This window comes from Gossypium arboreum, chromosome 10 (genome assembly GCF_025698485.1).
Source record: "Gossypium arboreum isolate Shixiya-1 chromosome 10, ASM2569848v2, whole genome shotgun sequence".
Classification (NCBI taxonomy): Eukaryota; Viridiplantae; Streptophyta; class Magnoliopsida; order Malvales; family Malvaceae; genus Gossypium; species Gossypium arboreum.
The window spans coordinates 51,111,495-51,131,591 of record NC_069079.1 but is presented as its reverse complement, the minus strand read 5'-3'; positions in this window follow the sequence as shown (position 1 = coordinate 51,131,591).

The following is a 20,097-nucleotide window of genomic DNA, read 5'->3' as shown; positions in this document are numbered from 1 at the left end:
TTACAATCAACTTGAGATTCGGCTCTAGCATACATATATGTATATATGTTTGAGCATGATGTATTGGTATGACGTATACTATCTTAAGGTATATACTTACTTATGATGATGTTTTGGTTATGAAGGAAATGATAGATGTGTATTGAGTTACAATATGGAAAGGTATTAGTTAGTAAAATGTATGCTGTTTTTGTGTGGTAATAAGTGCATAAATGGCCTCAACATGGACATGCATATTCGGCCACATGAAGGGAAATTGGTGAGCATGTATTTGGTTAGAGGCAACCATATTGAAGCCTTATCTTGGCTTAGATTGTTGACTAAATGGGTAATAAGTGAGGATGGTTGCGAATATACAAACATACATATGCATGTGTAATTGAATTATGAATGTTTAGCGAGATGGTTAAACTAGTTGATTTATTGATTAAGCTCAAGGAGTTAAAGAAGGAGAATCAAGCAAGGGAAAGGCGAAGGTCATCGAGTAGCCGACTTGGACTATTTTACCCAACACAAGGTAAGTCATTAAGCATATATTTGATATTGCTTAAATGATTGTAATATCTATGCAATTGTGTTTAATGAGATGAAATATATACAAATGTATGTGTATGAAAAGATGATAATGTTGAACGTAAAAGAGATAGTGAAATGTGTAGGAAGTTTGCTTGGCACTAAGTGTGCGAGAAATAGATGTGTACGGTGATGAGATTGGCACCGAGTGTGCGAGCTTGTAATGTACGGCACTAAGTGTGCGAGTTTGGACTATATGGCACTATGTGTGCGGGCTTGAATCATATGGCACTAAGTGTGCGTGATTGAGTATTAAGCACTATGTGTGCGAACTCTACACATATCTCCGATTGAACATTTATATGGAGGCGTGACTTTATCGAGATGAGTATGGACAGCAGAAAGAGTAAGTACCTTGAGTTCATGGCTAATAGATGCTATGTTCATGCTCGGGTGGAGTTGGTAAGATTTAAATCTATGTGATGATCTCAATTGCATTCCGTAAATAAGGTATCGTGGAATAGATGAAAGTTCATTTGATTGCATGATTGTTGCGGAAATGAAATGATGTATGGAAATTGCTTCAAATATCCTATTGAACAGTATATGAAATGTAAATGTATGACTTGGTATGAGATTGATCCGAAGATCTAAGGAACTATGGTATAGTTCGGTATGGTTGGGACATTTGGCCTTGTTTCATTATTTCATTTTATGATAATTGTATTAATGGATGGTTGTTGATGCTTATGACTTCTTGAGTTATAAACTCACTCGGTGTTTTCTTGTCACCCATTTTAGGTTCCTTGGGCTCGTCTCCTTTTGGGTGTTCAGAATCATCAACGAAGTCATCACACCGTGAGCAAATTTTGGTATTGTCTTCTTAGTCGACTTAGGAGAACATTTGGCATGTATGAGCCATTTTGTTTTGTTAGATTTTGGGTTGTAAACTTTAAGCCATGTGAAAATGGCCTATGTGGTCGTTTGAGTGGGATGCTAGAATCTATAGCCACGAGTCTTAGAAACCTTAATTTTGATAAGGTGGCCATAATTTGTGTCACGTATGATGGATGAGTGGTAAGGCTAAGGAAGGATTCATGAAATTGGCATAGTCTCTCATCGCAAAGAATGCGGACAGCAGAAGTGATATGAGATCTAAAATCACTAAAAATAGTAGAAGTGGAATTAATAGCTAAAAAATTACGTACTCGAAGGTTGATGGGTCTATTTTCATATGGATGAAACAAAATGACCATATGAGCTGTATTTTAAGAGATATTAAAGTTCTCGTGAAACAGGGCGAACGGTTTCGGATCCCTGTTCGACTTTGGAAAATCATTGTAAATTAACCAGAGACATGCCATATATGTGTAGATTCCTCTCTAAGTCTAGTTTCTATAGAAACAAATGGCATCGATATTGAAGCCCCATGCAGGAGATATCCAATTCGTAATGCACAAAGGTCGGTGTAGTCGATCCCACATGCAGGGAGACTTTAACTAATAAACTGTACTAATTGGCTCAACCAAAATTCTAGAAAAAATTCTGTAGATGGACATATGAGTCTAGTTTCAGGGAAAAATTACGAAACTGATTTTCGAGTTGTAAAACTCAAGATATGATTTTTGAAGCGACTAGTACACAGATTGACAGCTTGTCTAGAAAATTCTCAATAAGTGGTTTGAAGTCTGTTAACACCTCGTATTCGACTCCGGCGACGGTCTCGGGTTCGGGGTGTTACAATCTTATTTGAATCAGAGCTATGGTTTAGTCGGTTCTAGGACTACCGTAGCGCGTGTGAGTCTAGCTATACATGCCAATGTGTTAGTGCTTAAAATGTGATGACTTGACGGTTGAAATTTTTGTTTTGATTAGCAAATGGAACCCGGGGTAGAGACCCTTGGCGGATGACGTTGAAAGTGTAGCGGCTGCTCTGCAAGGGACACCACTGTTGAGCCTCGGTCATCCACGAATAATCAAGATGAAGGCGAAACAAGCCTTCTTCACCATGATGAATGAGTAGGTCGCATAATATGCCCGAACCAATCCGGTGTGCAACCATTCCCAAATTTAAATAATCCACCCCAAGAGCCCGTAATGCCATCGATTCTTGATCCGTGAGGTGAGTAAACCACTTGTGGACTTGATTACGAAGCGTGGGGCCGAGGAGTTTAAGGCCATAGTTCTTGGCGATCTTTGAAAGGGTGAGTTTCGCTTGATAACACCATTAGAGTGTTTGATGAACTGTCATGCACACCGATGAATGTCTTAAGTGTGCTATATCCTTGTTGCGAGACTCACCTACTATTGGTGGAGGACCTTAATTTCCATAGTCCCAAAGGAACAAGTTACTTGGGATTTCTTCCAAACGGAATTTTGAAAGAAATACATTAGTCAACGGTTCATCGATCAAAAGCGTAAGGAATTCTTGGAGCTCAAGCAAGGTCGTATGATGAGATCTCGAATCTGAACATGAGTTCGTAAGACTTAGTCGGTATGCTCGGGAGTGTGTGGCTGATGAGGTTGCTATGTGCAAAAGATTTGAAGAGGATTGAATGAAGAGTTAAAGCTCTTGGTGGGTATTTTGGAGATAAAAGAATTTGTAACACTAGTTGAACGAGCACGCAAGGCGGAAGAGCTCGGAAGGAGAAGAGGAAGGCTAAATTTGAAGCTAGAGATTATCGTAAAAGATCGATGGGCAAGGCTCCATTTTCTACTGTAAAGAAGTTCAAAGAGGACACAAATAAGTCGAGGGCGATCGGGATTTCCATTGAAACACGACCATCGATGGACTCACGAGCTACCTCGGTAGCTAGTGTAGGCAATAATCATCAAGAAAAGCCGAATGCCCCCAATGTGGAAGGCGACACATAGGTGAATGTTGGGGTAAGTCATTAATAGGGCTGTTATGGATGCGGTTCGAGGGACCACTTCATTAGAGATTGCACGGAGCTAGATGAGAAGAATAAGATGCAAGGTGCAAGATCTAGTGGACGACGGCTAGAGGTAGACCCCGAGGATTTCGGGAGGTAGGGGTGGTAATCGAGAGGGTCTCGATACGGTTGTTCGATCCGAGACTCGTGCTCTGCTAGAGCATATGCTATCCGCGCACGAGAAGAGGCATCCTCCCCGACGTTATCCTTGGTACTTTTACTCTCTTTGATACTAGTGTGATTGCATTGATTGACCCCGGCTCTACTCATTCATATGTATGTGAAACCTTAGCATCCAAAGAAGACTCTACCGTTGAGTCTCTTGAGTTCTTAATTCGGTGTCAAATCCTTGGGTCGTTACGTCTTTGGTCGACAAAGTGTGTAAGAAATGCCCTCTAGTCATTCGAGGTTCTGTTTTCCGCGGACTTGATGCTTTTGCCGTTCGATGAATTTGATGTTATTCTTGGGTTGGATTGGTTGACCGTGCATGATGCGGTTGTGAATTGCAAAAGCAAGACTATTGAATTGAGATCGTAAATAACGAGATGATCCGAGTTGAGTCTACGGACTTAAAGGGGTTGCCGGTGTAATATCATCAATGTTGGCCCGAAATATGTAAGAAAAGGGTGCGAAGCATACCTTGCGTATGTACTTGATGATAAGGAGTTAGAAATAAAACCGAATCTGTCTTGCGGTGGTTTGTGAATACCCGGATGTTTTTCCCGAAGAATTACCGGGTTTGCCACCTGTTCGAGAGATAGAGTTTGGTATTGAACTTGTACCTGGGACCACACCGATTTCGATAGCTCCGTATTTTATGGCACCAACGGAATTAAAGGAGTTGAAAGCTCAGTTGCAAGAGTTGGTGGATAGAGGCTTTTCTCGCCCGAGTTTTTCACCTTGGGGTGCACTAGTGTTGTTTGTGAAAAAGAAGGACGGAACCATGAGGTTGTGCATCGACTATCGTCAACTTAATAAAGTAACAATAAAGAACAAATATCCGTTACCGCGTATCGATGATTTGTTCGATCAACTGAAGGGAGCCTCAGTGTTTTCAAAAATAGATTTGAGATCGGGCTATTATCGATTCATGAATCCGAGATTTGGATATACCCAAAGCGCCTTGAGAACAAGATATGGTCACTACGAATTCTTAGTGATGCCGTTTGGGCTCACTAATGCCCTACGGTATTTATGAATTTGATGAATCGGATCTTGGATCATATTTGGATCGGTTCGTAGTGGTGTTCATTGGCGACATCTTGGTCTATTCAAGAGATGAGACCGAACATGCGGAGCACCGAGATTAGTGTTGCAAATTTTACGGGATAAGCGGTTATATGCTAAGTTCAGCAAGTGTGAGTTACGGTTAAGAGGTTAGCTTCTTGGGTCATGTGGTATCTGACGGGTATTCGAGTCGACCGAGTAAAATTTCAACTATACTTAGCTGGAAGCCTCAGAAATATTCGAGGTTCGAGCTTTTTGGGACTTGGTTACTACCGACGGTTTGTAAAAGGATTCTCGATGATAGCCACACCCATGACGAAACTGCTTCAGAAGGATGTCAAGTTTGAATGGACGGAAAAGTGTCAGAAAAGTTTCGATCAATTGAAAACTCATTTAACGGAAGCTCCAATTTTATTGCAGCCCGAATCTGGCAAAGAGTTTGTCATTTATAGTGACGCCTCCCTACTTGGGTTAGGTTGCGTATTAATGCAAGAAGGTCGAGTTGTGGCCTACGCGTCGAGACAATTAAAGCCACATGAGAAAAATTATCCGACCCATGATCTCGAATTGGCTGCCATCGTATTCGCCTTAAAGATATGGCGACATTACTTATTTGGTGAGAAGTGCCATGTGTATTCGGATCACAAAAGTCTCAAATATTTGATGACTCAAAGAGACTTAAATCTGTGACAAAGGCGTTGGCTCGAGTTGTTAAAAGATTACGAGCTTGTCATTGATTATCACCGGGAAAGGCTAATGTGGTTGCGGACGCATTGTCGGAAATCACCTTGTTTGCTTTACGAGCAATGAATGTACACTTGTCTATTCTACCCGACAATGTTTTAGTAGCGAATTAAAGGCCAAACCATTGTTGACTCATCAAATTCGTGAAGCTCGTAAAGTTGATGATGAGTTGGTTGCAAAAGCAATTTGAGTGTGTTCGAACAAGGAATCGGAGTTTCATATTGGTGATGACGATTGTTTGAGGTTCGAAGTCGTCTGTGTGTTCCAAAGAATTCGAACTTATTTCAATGATTCGAACGAAGCCCATTGTAGCCGAATGGCAATCCACCGGGAGTACGAAGATGTACAACAATTTGAAACGACGGTTTTGGTGGCATGGTATGAAACGAGACATCTCCGACTTTGTTTGAGATGTTTAATATGTCAACAAGTGAAAGCGAACATCAAGTGCCTTGAGATTACTTCACCGATTACGATACCCGAGTGGAAATGGGATCGAGTCACAATGGACTTTGTGTCCGGACCGCCATTGTCGTGAGCAAGAAGGATGCGATTTGGGTTGTTGTTGATAGGTCGACTAAGTCGGCTCACTTTATCCCGTGCGTCTGGATTTTCATTGGATAAACTAGCTGAATTGTATGTTTCTCGGTTGTGAGATTACACGGGTACCGATTTACGTGGTGTCGGATAGAGATCCGAGGTTCACCTCGCAATTTTGGAAGAGATTGCAAGAAGCTTTAGGTACCAAGTTGCATTTCAAGACCGCCTTTCACCCCCAAACCGATGGTCAATCCGGCGAATAATTCAGATACTTGAGGATATGTTGAGATGTTGTATCCTCGAGTTCGATGGTTCATGGAAGCAGTACTTACCTTTGATTGAATTCGCCACAACAATAGTTTTCAATCAAGTATTAAGATGGCGCCTTACGAGGCCTTGTACGCGGCGTAAATGCCGTACACCATTGTTTTGGACCGAGCTCGGTGAGAACAAAATTTTGGAGTGGATTTGATTAAAGATGCTGAACAGAAAGTAAAAGTAATCCGTGAAAATCTGAAGATAGCCTCCGATCATCAAAAGTTGACGCGGATCTGAAACAAAAAGACATTGAGTATCAAGTGGGAGATAAAGTGTTTCTTAAAGTTTCGCCTTGGAAAAAGATACTCAGATTTGGCCGTAAAGGCAAATTGAGCCCGAGGTTCATCGGGCCATATGAGATATCCGAACGAGTCGGTCCAGTTGCGTATCGTTTGATTTTGCCCCCTGAACTTGAAAAGATTCACGACGTCTTTCATGTTTCGATGCTTCGACGCTATAGGTCTGATCCGTCGCACGTAATTAGTCCATCAGAGGTTAAAATTCAAGCCGATATGAGTTATGAAGAAGAACCGATTCGTATCCTAGCTCGTGAAGTGAAGGAGTTGCGAAACAAAAGGGTTCCGTTAGTAAAAGTGTTATGGCTCAAACACGGATGGAAGAAGCTACTTGGGAACCCGAGAACTCTATGAAGGAGCGATACCCAAACCTATTTACGGTAAGATTTTCGGGACGAAAATTTCTTAAGTGGGGAGAGTTGTGATGCCTTAAAACGACCCTAGTCGAATGTGGTTTCGGGACCACAAAACCGAGGCATAAAAATAAATTGATATTTATTTTGATGCCTATAATATGTGTTAACTCATGTGTGACATTTTGATGCTTTAATTTAGAGTTATAAATGTGAATTTCACTAGAAAGGACCTAGTAGAAAACTTTGAAAGTATGATGGGAAATGTATGATGACTAATTAAAGCATGCATGCAAAACAATGGCCTTGCATGTCAAATACCCCCTTTTTACAAGTGATGGCCGGCCATGACAAGGGAGTATGGGCTAAACATGTCATGAAACATGTTTTGTTGGTGCATTAGGGGGAAACAATGGGTAGTAAAGAAAAAAAAATGTGTGTGTGTGAGTGAAACCCCCCCATTGGCGTACATGGAAGAAAAGAAAAGAAAAAAATTTTGCTCATCCATTTCATTCTCTCTTGACCGAAAATACTAGAGGGGAAGGGAGGAATTTTGCTTCATGCTTGGGTTGGAAGAGGATTAGGAAGAGGTTTGGCTATATTTGCATCAAGATTAAGGTATGTTTGATGTTGTGCCATGAGATTCATGCATGTTTTCGGTTGTTAACTTGATGTTCTTATTAGCCCATGGTCCAAATTTTTGTTATATCATGGGGATGGTATTTGGCCAAGGTGGATTTTGAGTTAATGCCATTGCATGTTAAATATGAAGCTTGATGATGATACATGTGATGGTGGATTGAGGACTCTTAGATTTTCTTTGAGCATTTTTGAATGATATACTAAGTTCTTTGTGTAATCATGACCAAAATTATGGTGTTGTGATGTATTCGCCATGGTGCATCCCCAAGTGTGATTTATGCTCTTTGCATGGAGAGTAAGATTTGTGTTTCAAATCATGTTCATGTTTAGTTACAATCAACTTGAGATTCAGCTCTAGCATACATATATGTATATATGTTTGAGCATGATGTATTGGTATGACGTATATACTATCTTAAGGTATATACTTACTTATGATGATGTTTTGGTTATGAAGGAAATGATAGATGTGTATTGAGTTACAATATGGAAAGGTATTAGTTAGTAAAATGTATGCTGTTTTGTGTGGTAATAAGTGCATAAATGGCCTCAACATGGACATGCATATTCGCCACATGAAGGGAAATTGGTGAGCATGTATTCGGTTAGAGGCAACCATATTGAAGCCTTATCTTGGCTTAGATTGTTGACTAAATGGGTAATAAGTGAGGATGGTTGCGAATATACAAACATACATATGCATGTGTAATTGAATTATGAATGTTTAGCGAGATGGTTAAACTAGTTGATTTATTGATTAAGCTCAAGGAGTTAAAGAAGGAGAATCAAGCAAGGGAAAGGCGAAGGTCATCGAGTAGCCGACTTGGACTATTTTACCCAACACAAGGTAAGTCATTAAGCATATATTTGATATTGCTTAAATGATTGTAATATCTATGCAATTGTGTTTAATGAGATGAAATATATACAAATGTATGTGTATGAAAAGATGATAATGTTGAGCGTAAAAGAGATAGTGAAATGTGTAGGAAGTTTGCTTCGCACTAAGTGTGCGAGAAATAGATGTGTACGGTGTGAGATTGGCACCGAGTGTGCGAGCTTGTAATGTACGGCACTAAGTGTGCGAGTTTGGACTATATGGCACTATGTGTGCGGGCTTGAATCATATGGCACTAAGTGTGCGTGATTGAGTATTAAGCACTATGTGTGCGAACTCTACACATATCTCCGATTGAACATTTATATGGAGGCGTGACTTTATCGAGATGAGTATGGACAGCGGAAAGAGTAAGTACCTTGAGTTCATGGCTAATAGATGCTATGTTCATGCTCGGGTGGAGTTGGTAAGATTTAAATCTATGTGATGATCTCAATTGCATTCCGTAAATAAGGTATCGTGGAATAGATGAAAGTTCATTTGATTGCATGATTGTTGCGGAAATGAAATGATGTATGGAAATTGCTTCAAATATCCTATTGAATAGTATATGAAATGTAAATGTATGACTTGGTATGAGATTGATCCGAAGATCTAAGGAACTATGGTATAGTTCGGTATGGTGGGACATTTGGCCTTGTTTCATTATTTCATTTTATGATAATTGTATTAATGGATGGTTGTGGAATGCTTATGACTTACTGAGTTATAAACTCACTCGGTGTTTTCTTGTCACCCATTTTAGGTTCCTTGGGCTCGTCTCCTTTTGGGTGTTCAGAATCACAACGAAGTCATCACACCGTGAGCAATTTTGGTATTGTCTTCTTAGTCGACTTAGGAGAACATTTGGCATGTATGAGCTATTTTGTTTTGTTAGATTTTGGGTTGTAAACTTTAAGCCATGTGAAAATGGCCTATGTGGTCGTTTGAGTGGGATGCTAGAATCTATAGCCACGAGTCTTAGAAACCTTAATTTTGATAAGGTGGCCATAATTTGTGTCACGTATGATGGATGAGTAGTAAGGCTAAGGAAGGATTCATGAAATTGGCATAGTCTACTGCAGTAACTGTTGCGGACAGCAGCAGTGATATGAGATCGAAAAATCACTAAAAATAGTAGAAGTGGAATTATAGCTAAAAAAATTATGTACTCGAAGCTTGTTGGGTCTATTTTCATATGGATGAAACAAAACGACCATATGAGCTGTATTTTAAGAGATATTAAAGTTCTCGTGAAACAGGGCCAGAACGGTTTCTGGATCCCCTGTTCCGACTTTGGAAAATCATTGTAAATTAACCAGAGATAATTAGGAGTCATGCCATATATTTGTAGATTCCTCTCTGAGTCTAGTTTCTATAGAAACAAACGGAATCAGTATTGAAGCCCTGTACAGGGAGATATCCAATTCGTAATGCACAAAGGTCAGTGTAGTCGATCCCTACAACAGGGGAGACTTTAACTAATAAACTGTACTAATTGGCTAGACCAAAAATTCTAGAAAAAAATCTGTAGATGGAAATCTGAGTCTAGTTTCAGGGAAAAATTACGAAACTGATTTTTGAGTTGTAAAACTCAAGATATGATTTTTGAAGTGACTAGTACACAGATTGGCAGCTTGTCTGGGAAATTCTCAATAAGTGGTTTGAAGTCTCTTAACACCTCGTATTCGACTCCGGCGACGGTCTCGGGTTCGGGGTGTTACATGCTCATTCGCAATTTGTGTCGAGGATATGTTGTCTTGAAACCACTGTTCCAACTAGGATCTGAACCGGACTGTTATATTTCTCCCCCCTTTAGGGATTTTCGTCCTCGAAAATCTTACCGTTGGACAGATTCGGATATTGCAGTCTCTGAGCATCTTCAGGCTCCCACGTGGCCTCTTCAATACCATGTTGATGTCACATCACTTTTACGAACGAAATTTTCTTATTTCGAAGCTCTTTAACCTTTCGAGCTAAGATACGGATCGACTTTTCTTCGTAAGTCATATCAGACTGAATTTCAATCTCAAATGGAGGAATCACACGCAAAGGATCGAATCTGTATCATCAAAGCATTGATACGTGAAACACATCATGAATCTTTTCTAACTCTGGTGGCAACAAAAATCTATATGCTACCGGCCCAATACACTCGGTAATCTCATACGGCCCGATGAATCTCAGACTCAATTTGCCTTCTCTTTCTTCCACGGAGATACTTTCAAAAACACCTTGTCGCTGATTTCAAGCTCAATGTCTTTTCTTTTCAAATCTGTATAAGATTTCTAACGATCGGAAGCTACTTTCAAACTATCTCGGATCACTTTTACTTTCTGTTCGGTTTCTTTTATCAAATAAATTCCGTGAATCTTATTTTCACTGAGCTCAGTCCAATACAAAGGTGTATGCCATTTGCGACCATATAAAGCTTCGTATGGTGCCATTTTGATACTTAATTGAAAACCGTTATTATAAGAGAATTCTATCAAAGCCAAATACTGTTCCCGCATACTTTCAAACTCGAGAATACAACATCTCAATATATCCTCAAGTATCTAAATGATTTGCTCAGGCTGACCATCTATTTGCGGATGGAAAAGCAGTGCTAAAATGTAATTTAGTACCTAGTGCATCTTGTAGTTTCTTCCAAAACTACGATGTAGACCTCATATCTCTATCCGAAACAATAGAAATAGGCACACCATGTAATCTAAAAATCTAAGAAACCTATAACTCAGCAAGCTTGTGAAGCAAATAATCTGTTCGAACCGGAGCAAAGTGAGCCGTTTTAGTCAATCTATCCACAATAACCCAGATTGTATCTTTCTTGCTCGGTGTCAATGGTGGACCAGATGCAAAATCCATCGTGACTCTGTCCCACTTCCACTCAGGTATCATGATTGGATGAAGCAACCCAAAACGTACCTGATGATCGAGTTTTATTTGCTGATAGACTAAACATTTCAAAAAAAGTCAGAAATGTCTCGGTTCATACCATGCCACCAATAAAGCTGTTTCAGATCATTATACATTTTCGTACTACCCGGGTAAATAGATAACCGACTGCTGTGAGCTTCATTCAAAATCATCTGAATTAACTCTGGATTTCTTAGAACACAAATTCTATCTCGGAATCTCAGACAATTATCTTTATCAACTCTGAATTCTAAATCAGACTCTAAATCATAATGAGCTCGTTTTTCTAAAATTTCATTATCAATCTTCTGAGCTTCAATAATCTATTGTAAGAACAAAGGTCTTGCTTTCAATTATGCTAAAACTGAACCATCATCAGATAGAACCAAATGAGCATTCATCGAACGCAAAGCAATTAATGATTTTCAACTCAAAGCATTAACAATAACATTTGCTTTACCCAGATGATAATCAATCACAAGGTCATAGTCTTTTAGCAATTCAAGCCGTCTTCTTTGTCGTAGATTCAAATCTTTCTGAGTCATCAGATATTTCAAACTCTTATGATCAGAATATACGTGACATTTCTCACCAAACAGATAGTGGCGCAAAATCTTTAAAGCAAATACAATTGCAGCTAACTCAAGATCATGTGTTGGATAGTTCTTTTCGTGCGGTTTCAGTTGTCTCGAAGCATAAGCAATGACTTTACCTTCTTGCATCAAAACACATCCCAGACCAATCAACGAAGCATCACTGTAGATAACAAATTCTTTACCCAATTTGGGTTGTACCGATACCGGAGCTTCAGTCAACAAAGTTCTCAACTGATCAAAGCTATTCTGACACTTTTCAGACCATTCAAACTTCACATCTTTCTGAAGTAACTTCGTTAACGGAGTTGCAATCATAGAAAAGCCTTTTATGAACCTTCTATAATAACAGGCAAGTCCTAGAAAACTGTAGACTTCAGAGACGTTCCTCGGAGGTTTCCAATCCAAAATAGTTAAAATCTTGTTCGGATCAATTCGAATATTAGATGCTGATACAATAGGACCCAAAAAAACCAACTTTACGCAACCAAAATTCAAATTTGCAAAACTTCGCATACAACTGTTTATCTCACAGAGTCTTTAGTACTATTCTCAGATGCTTGGCATGTTCAATTTCATCACATGAATAAATCAATATGTCATTAATGAATACAACAACAAATCGATCTAAATACAGTCTGAAAATTTTGTTCATCAAATCCGTAAAGATAGCAGGTGCATTAGTTAATCCGAAAGGCATAACTAATAATTCATAATGGCCGTACCTCATTCGGAAAGCAGTTTTCGAAACATCTAAATATGTTACTCGCAACTGATAATAGCCCGATCTCAAATCTATTTTTGAAAACACAGCAGCTCCTTTCAACTAATCAAACAAGTCATCAATTCAGGGCAGAGGATACTTATTCTTGGTTGTCACTTTGTTCAATTGACGATAATCGATACTCATTCTCATCGTACCATCTTTCTTTTTCACAAACAGAACCGGAGCACCCCAAGGTGAGAAACTCGGTCTAGCAAACCCTCTATCGGTCAATTCTTGCAACTGAAACTTTAATTCTTTTAATTTGATCGGAGCCATTCTATACGAAGCTATCGAAATTAGAGTAGTACCAGGTACTAACTCAATGTCAAATTAGAATAGTACCAGGTAAACCCAAAAGTTCTTCAGGAAACTCACATACAACATGCACTGATTCAACTTTCTTTTCTGACACTTTCGAATCAATTACATAAGGAAAGTAGGCTTCCCAACCCTTTCTTACAATACTCAAAGCTTTCATCGAAGATATCATAGTAGACAATCCATTCAAATCACTATATTCAATTCTGACTATTTCATCATTCTTGCATATCAAATTAATAATTTTCCATCTGCAGCTCACAACAACATCATGCAAGGTTAACCAGTCCATACCTAGAATTATATCAAATTCATCAAAGGCCAACAGCATCAGATCAGCTGGAGAACAATTGTCTCGAAACATTAATGGAAAATTCTTGCAGACTTTATCAACCAAAACACATCTCTTATGGGGTTCAAAACTCTAATTACAAATTCAGTAGACTCTAAAGGAAAAGTCTTACTGTTCACTAAGTTCATGCATATATACGAATGTGTTGATCCAGGATCTATCAAAGCAATCACAGAAGTATCATAAATAGTAAATATACCCATAATCACGTCTAGCGATAAAGCTTCCTCACGAGCTCGGATAGCATAGGCTTTGGCAGGTGCACGAGCCTCGAATCTAACAGCTGTGTCTATTGTCCCTCTTTGACTGCCACTTATATTTCTCGTATTTCTAGAAGGTCTACCACGAGATGTATTGCCACTTGGCCTCGGGCTTTGTACAATTTCTTTCTCGACAGATTCGGGGCAATCACAGATAAAATGTTCTAACGATCCACATCTAAAACAAGCCCGATCATATAGTCTACAATTATCGGGATGTCTTTTACCATAATGCTTGCACTCAAGGCGATCGGATTTAGCATTTCCAACACTGGCAACAGATGTAGCTGGAGCTTTGAAGCTCGAATGGGATCTTGTAAGATCTCTAATCGAATGTCCCACATTAGCCTTTGAACGACTATTATCATCTCGAAATTTCTTTGATACAGATTGAAATGACTTGCCTGATGATCTCTTTCGCACTTCTCTAGCTTCATAATCAACTTTTCTTTTCTCTTTCCCTAGATCTTCAGCTTTACATGCTGGCTCAACTAGCACAACAAATTCTTTAATCTCGAGAATCCAAACTAACAAACTAATATCCTCGTTCAAGCCATCTTCAAATCTTTTGCACATTATTGCTTCTCTAGATACACATTCATGAGCATACTGACTCAGTCTTACTAATTCCCGCTCATATTCTGTGACAAACATAAAGCCTTGTTTAAGCTCAAGAAACTCTTTACGTTTTGAATCAATAAACCTCTGACTGATGTATTTCTTTCGAAATTCAGCTTGGAAGAAATCCCAAGTGACTCACTCACTCGGAACTATCGATATCAAAGTTTTTCACCAATAGTATGCCGTATCTCTCAAAAGTGAAACGGCACATTTTATACATTCTTCAGGATTCAACGACAATTCATCAAACACTCTTATTTTGTTCTATAACAAGAACTCAGCCTTTTTAGCATCATCATTTGTTGTAGCTCGAAACTCTTCAGCCCCATAGCTCGAAACTCTTCGGCCCCATAGCTCAAAACTCTTCGACCCCATACTTTCTAATCTTATCTAATAGAGGCTTACCTAACTGAACCAGATTCACTAAAGATATAGCAGGAGCTTGCGGAGAATTGACTAGGGGTGGGGGTTGTTGAATAGCCGGATTGGTTCTAATATATTGGCTAAATCAATCGTTCATCATTTGATAGAAGACTTGTCTAGCCTCACCATCACGGCTACTAGTAGCCGGTCTAGAATCGGATGGCGCCGTCCATTGCGCAAGAGAAGGCGTATTGCTTTTGACGTCATCCGCTACGGCTCATTTGAGATCCATTTGCTATATAAAAACACATTTCAATGTTAGGATTCATCACACTATCGCAGTTCATAAATATGGCATGTATAGCTAGACTCACATACGCTATGGTGGTCCTAGAACCGACTAAACCATAGCTTTGATACCAATAAAATGTAACACCCCTAACCCGTATCCATCGTCAGATTAGGGTTAAAAGCATTACCAGTTGAATCGAAACATTTAACTTTCATTTCATTATCATCAAAGCATCAGACATCAACATCAATATAGAGTCCCCCTTATATAGGTCTCTGAGACCTAAAAAATGCTTTAAAAAGGGGTTGGGACTAAACCGAACATATACGAAAATTTTCAAAACTTAAACATTTTCAAAGATGTACAGGTCACACACCTGTGTAAATAGGCTGTGTGCCTTACACGGCATTAGACATACCCGTGTGTCTAGGCTGTGTCAAAATAGGGTATACATACTGACTTGCTTAGACGGCCACAAGACATGCCCGTGGTCGAGACTAACTTGGGCCACACGGCTAGCCATACGGTCGTCTGCCTTGGCCGTGCTCGAGCCTGACTTACAATTGTAGGGTACCCTAGGGGACATACAGTCGTGCAATATAGCCGTATGTCGTACACGGCTGAGACACACGCCCATGTCCCTGCCTATATGGACAAAAATAGGCCATTTGAATAGCCAACTTGTCACCCCAATTGGGTCAAATTTACAAGCACCAAACCAAGCATATTTGCACAGCATTTTATGACCAATTCACAACCAAAACATAAGCCATTCATGACTTATCATTGCCAACCAAATTTCCATATCAATTCATCAACCAAATTATAACAAATCTAAAATAAAATCTTACCAAACATATTTTTCAATTTCATGATCAAAACTTATCAATTACCATAGCTATCACATGCCAAAAGCTTACCAATCTTGCCATTTCTTATATTCATACATAAACACACCAAATATATCATATTGCCTCACAATTCATATACCAAAACCATATCATAAACACATCCATACAAAGCCATGTCACATGGTTAAATATATATACATCACAAAACATAATTTAAACACTTCTAGCCTATACATGCCATACTTCAATATATACATTTTTGAAACTACCAAAATAAGGTTCGATAGTATGGTGACAATCCTTGACGATCCTCGAGCTCACTGTAGCTTCGATAAAACAATGAAAACATACACAAGTAAGCTTTCAAAAGCTTAGTAAGCCATATACAATTAAACTTATCATTTAAAGTATATAAACATCATCATATTACTTATCCTTTGGTGCCAATTACCAACACAAACCTCATATTCATATACTTGGATCATAGATCATCATTTGCACATATACTTACCTTTCATTTTCAATTATAGCACACAATTCAAACGTACCTGAATCGAATATATATTCACTTATTCATTAATTTTCTCAAAATGCCCGTTGAACTGTTCAAAAACGTAAGGATACGCGGATAGCTCAAAGAACGTATAGAATGCCAATGTCCCAGACGTGGTCTTACATGTAATCAAATATCGATGCCACTGTCCCAGACAGGGTCTTATATGAAATCAGATACGATGCCGATGTCCCAGACATGGTCTTATACGTAAAATAGAAGTCGATGCCAACGTCCCACGAAATCCTATGTCATGACATATGTATCCTAACTATTCCTAGGGTTCGTACGGGGCTTTTTAGACGTCGAAACTTTGTCGATACTTTCTCAAATAGCACATATTGAGCTTGAATATTCATTCATCACAATTCGATATCATATGAAAAATAATAACTCAATTCAAACTCGTTTATTGTATATTTACTTACCTCGTACTGATCCGGATGGATGAAATCAGTTACTCGACAACTTTCGACTTTCCCCAATCTAACTCTGTTTTCTTTAAATCTTGATCTATATAAATTCAAATTTAACTTATTCAATCATAAATTCACTCAAAACAATCCATAAACACATATTTAGGGAAATTTGCAAACTAGCCCTCACATTTTCACATTTTGACACTTTAATCCCTAATTCACAAAATCACAAAATACACATAATTTGCATATACTCATGCTTGGCCAAATATTTATAGCACTCATACTAGTCCACACATTTCATTTATTTCACATTTTAGTCCCTCAATTTACAATTTCACAATTTAGCCCATTTTACTCAAAATCATCAAAAATCCAAAGACAAAACATATAAAGCCAATATCAAACTTTCATATTTCACCTTATAACAACATAAAGCTCATGAATTTATCCATGGCACATTTCAAAGTCATCATCAAAATCAGAAATTGAGGCATGGGCCTGATAGTATACGAAGCAACGATTACAAAACGTAGAAATTATCAAAAATCGAGCAAAACACATACCTAATTCACCAAATCAAAGTGCCGAACCCTAGGAAGCTTTTTCTCTTTTATTTTCTTTGTATTTTCAGCAAGATGAACATGAAATGGCCAAATTTTATGTTTTATTTACTTAATATTAACTTAATTAAATAAATTCCAATTTTGCCGTTAATGAAATAATAATAAAAACTTATAATGGTTGTCCATAAAAGTCCATTGACCATGTTAATGGTCCAATTGCAACATAAGGACCTTCAATTATAAAGACATTTGAAATAAACACTTTTAACAAATAGCAGGCAACTTTTACGTTTTACACGATTAGGTCCTTTTTCAAAATTAAGCACACAAACATTCAAATTTTTATACGAGACTTTCACACATGCTTATTCACATATCATAAACACGAAAAATAATATTTAAATATTTTTTTGACGAGGATATGTGGTCCCAAAACCACTGTTTCGATTAGGGTCTAAATCAGACTGTTACAACCCCTAACCCGTAACCGCCACCGGAATAGGTTAAGAGACATTACCAGACTTGTAACTCAATTTAGAACAATCATTTATCCAAAAACATCTTATTTTAGTCAATAACATTCATTCATATTCAATATGTACTTAAATCGAGCTTACAAAGCTTTAAACATGCATTCGGGACTAAATCGATAACATATTAAAATTTTAGAAACTTAGAAAAATTTCAACATTTTAAAATGTCACACGCCCATGTGAACCGGCCGTGTGCCTCACACGGCTAATAGACATGCCTGTGTCTTAAACCGTGTGAAAATAGGGTATACATATTGACTTGTGTCACACGGCCAAGGACATGCCCGTGTGCCAGGCTGTGTGAAAACTGAAGAGGTTATTGGCTTGGGTCACACGGCCAACCACATGTCCGTGTGTCTAGCCCATGTGCTCTTTGAAATGGCCATACACGCCTGTGTATCAGGCCATGTCAAAACTGTAGGGTATACTAACTTAATTCGAAAGGGTACCCTAGGGGACACATGACCGTGTGTCGCACATGGCTGAGACACACGCCCGTGTCTCTTCCCGTGTGGAAAAAGTATAGGCTATTTGCAAATCCATTTTTCCACCCTATAACACAAAATTTCACAAGCATAAATAACCACATTTTTACAGCTCAATAAGCAGCCAAAATAACCATTTACCATTTTAACCTTAAAATTAATTCAAAATTACACCATTTGCCATGCTATCATCTTCACTAACCATAAATGGTCTAATTATCACTTAAGGACATTTACTTTAATGTCCTATAGCTATTTGACCATTTTAGCTAATAGAACACAAGTTTTATGCTTTACGCAATTTAGTCCTTTTTACCGAATTAAGCATTTAAATAGTAAAATTTCTTAACGAAACTTTCACATAATTAATATATCATGCTGTAGACCTTGTTAAAATAATAAAATAAATATTTTGACTTCGGATTTTTCTGGTCCCAAAACCACTGTTTTGATTTGACTCAAAAACGGGCTATTACAATAATGCCATGGCTACGCCAAAGGAGCAGTGTATCGAGCTAGTATGCATACAAAACAAGTTTGTTGGCATGTTCGAGTCTGAGTTGTTTTATAGAAGTCTTTTACACCGAATAATTATAATAGACCAGGACATCAATGCAATCATAGTTGTAAATAAATTCTTTATGTATACCAATTGAGTTCTTGTATTATTCGCAGTTATGTATTTATCAAAGAAACTTATAATTAAATAGTTGTAATTGAATGTAAATTTGTATAATTGAGTGAGCTACATATGTACTTGAGTAGTAACACCCTAGATTCGAATTCAGTTTATCAGATTGGGTTCGAGGCATTACAAGGGAGGCCTCGTGCCTTGAACAAATTGAAGGTTGTGTCCTATCTTGTCTCCATTGTAACACCCCAACTTGTCTCCGTCACCAGATTAGGGTTACGGAGTATTACCATACAATCAGGAAACATTTATCAATATAACATTAAATAAGTAAATGTCATTCAAAACATATAAATCATAAGCATTTCATCCCTAAATCGAACCTTCGAGTCCCTAAAAATATCTTTGAGGTAATTCAGGATTAATTTGAAACAAAATAGAAATTTTAAGAAAAAGTTGTAAACATTGAAAAATAGGGGTCACATGGCCATGGGAAACCCTATGCCGTGTAACATTTGAACTAGGGACACATGACCGTGTCTTAACCCCTGTCCTCACCCGTGTAACTCATTAAGTTGTCCTACACGTCCGTGTGCTAGACTGTGTGCTAGGCCGTGTGCTAGGCCGTGTAACTCACTGACTTGAAATACTAAGAAACTCTCAAATGACACATGGACAACCCGTGTCTCGGCTGTGTGCTCCAACAAATCTAAATATACCAAATCAATCAATCTATTTCATCCAACGAATATGCCATTCAAAGGCACCACTTATATATACTAAACATTTAGTCAAAAAAAAAACATCAAAAGACCTCCTTTATAAGATATTGAGCAAAAAAGCATTGCACCATGATTAAAACCACTTTTTTCAACAATTAAACATCAAGGTGTTCATCTATCAATATTTCAAAACCACATATTTATCTATATATAAATTCCACTACGCCAAGAGATACAAAACCTACCAACTTAGATGGATAGAGTGAGTTGGTTGATTGATCCTTCCAAAATGTCCGCAACGGTTATCTACAAAATAATCCACAAAAACCTGTAAGCTTACATAGCTCAGTAAGGACATAGTATAACATTTAATCTAAATACAATTTGACACAGTTCACATATTATTTGAT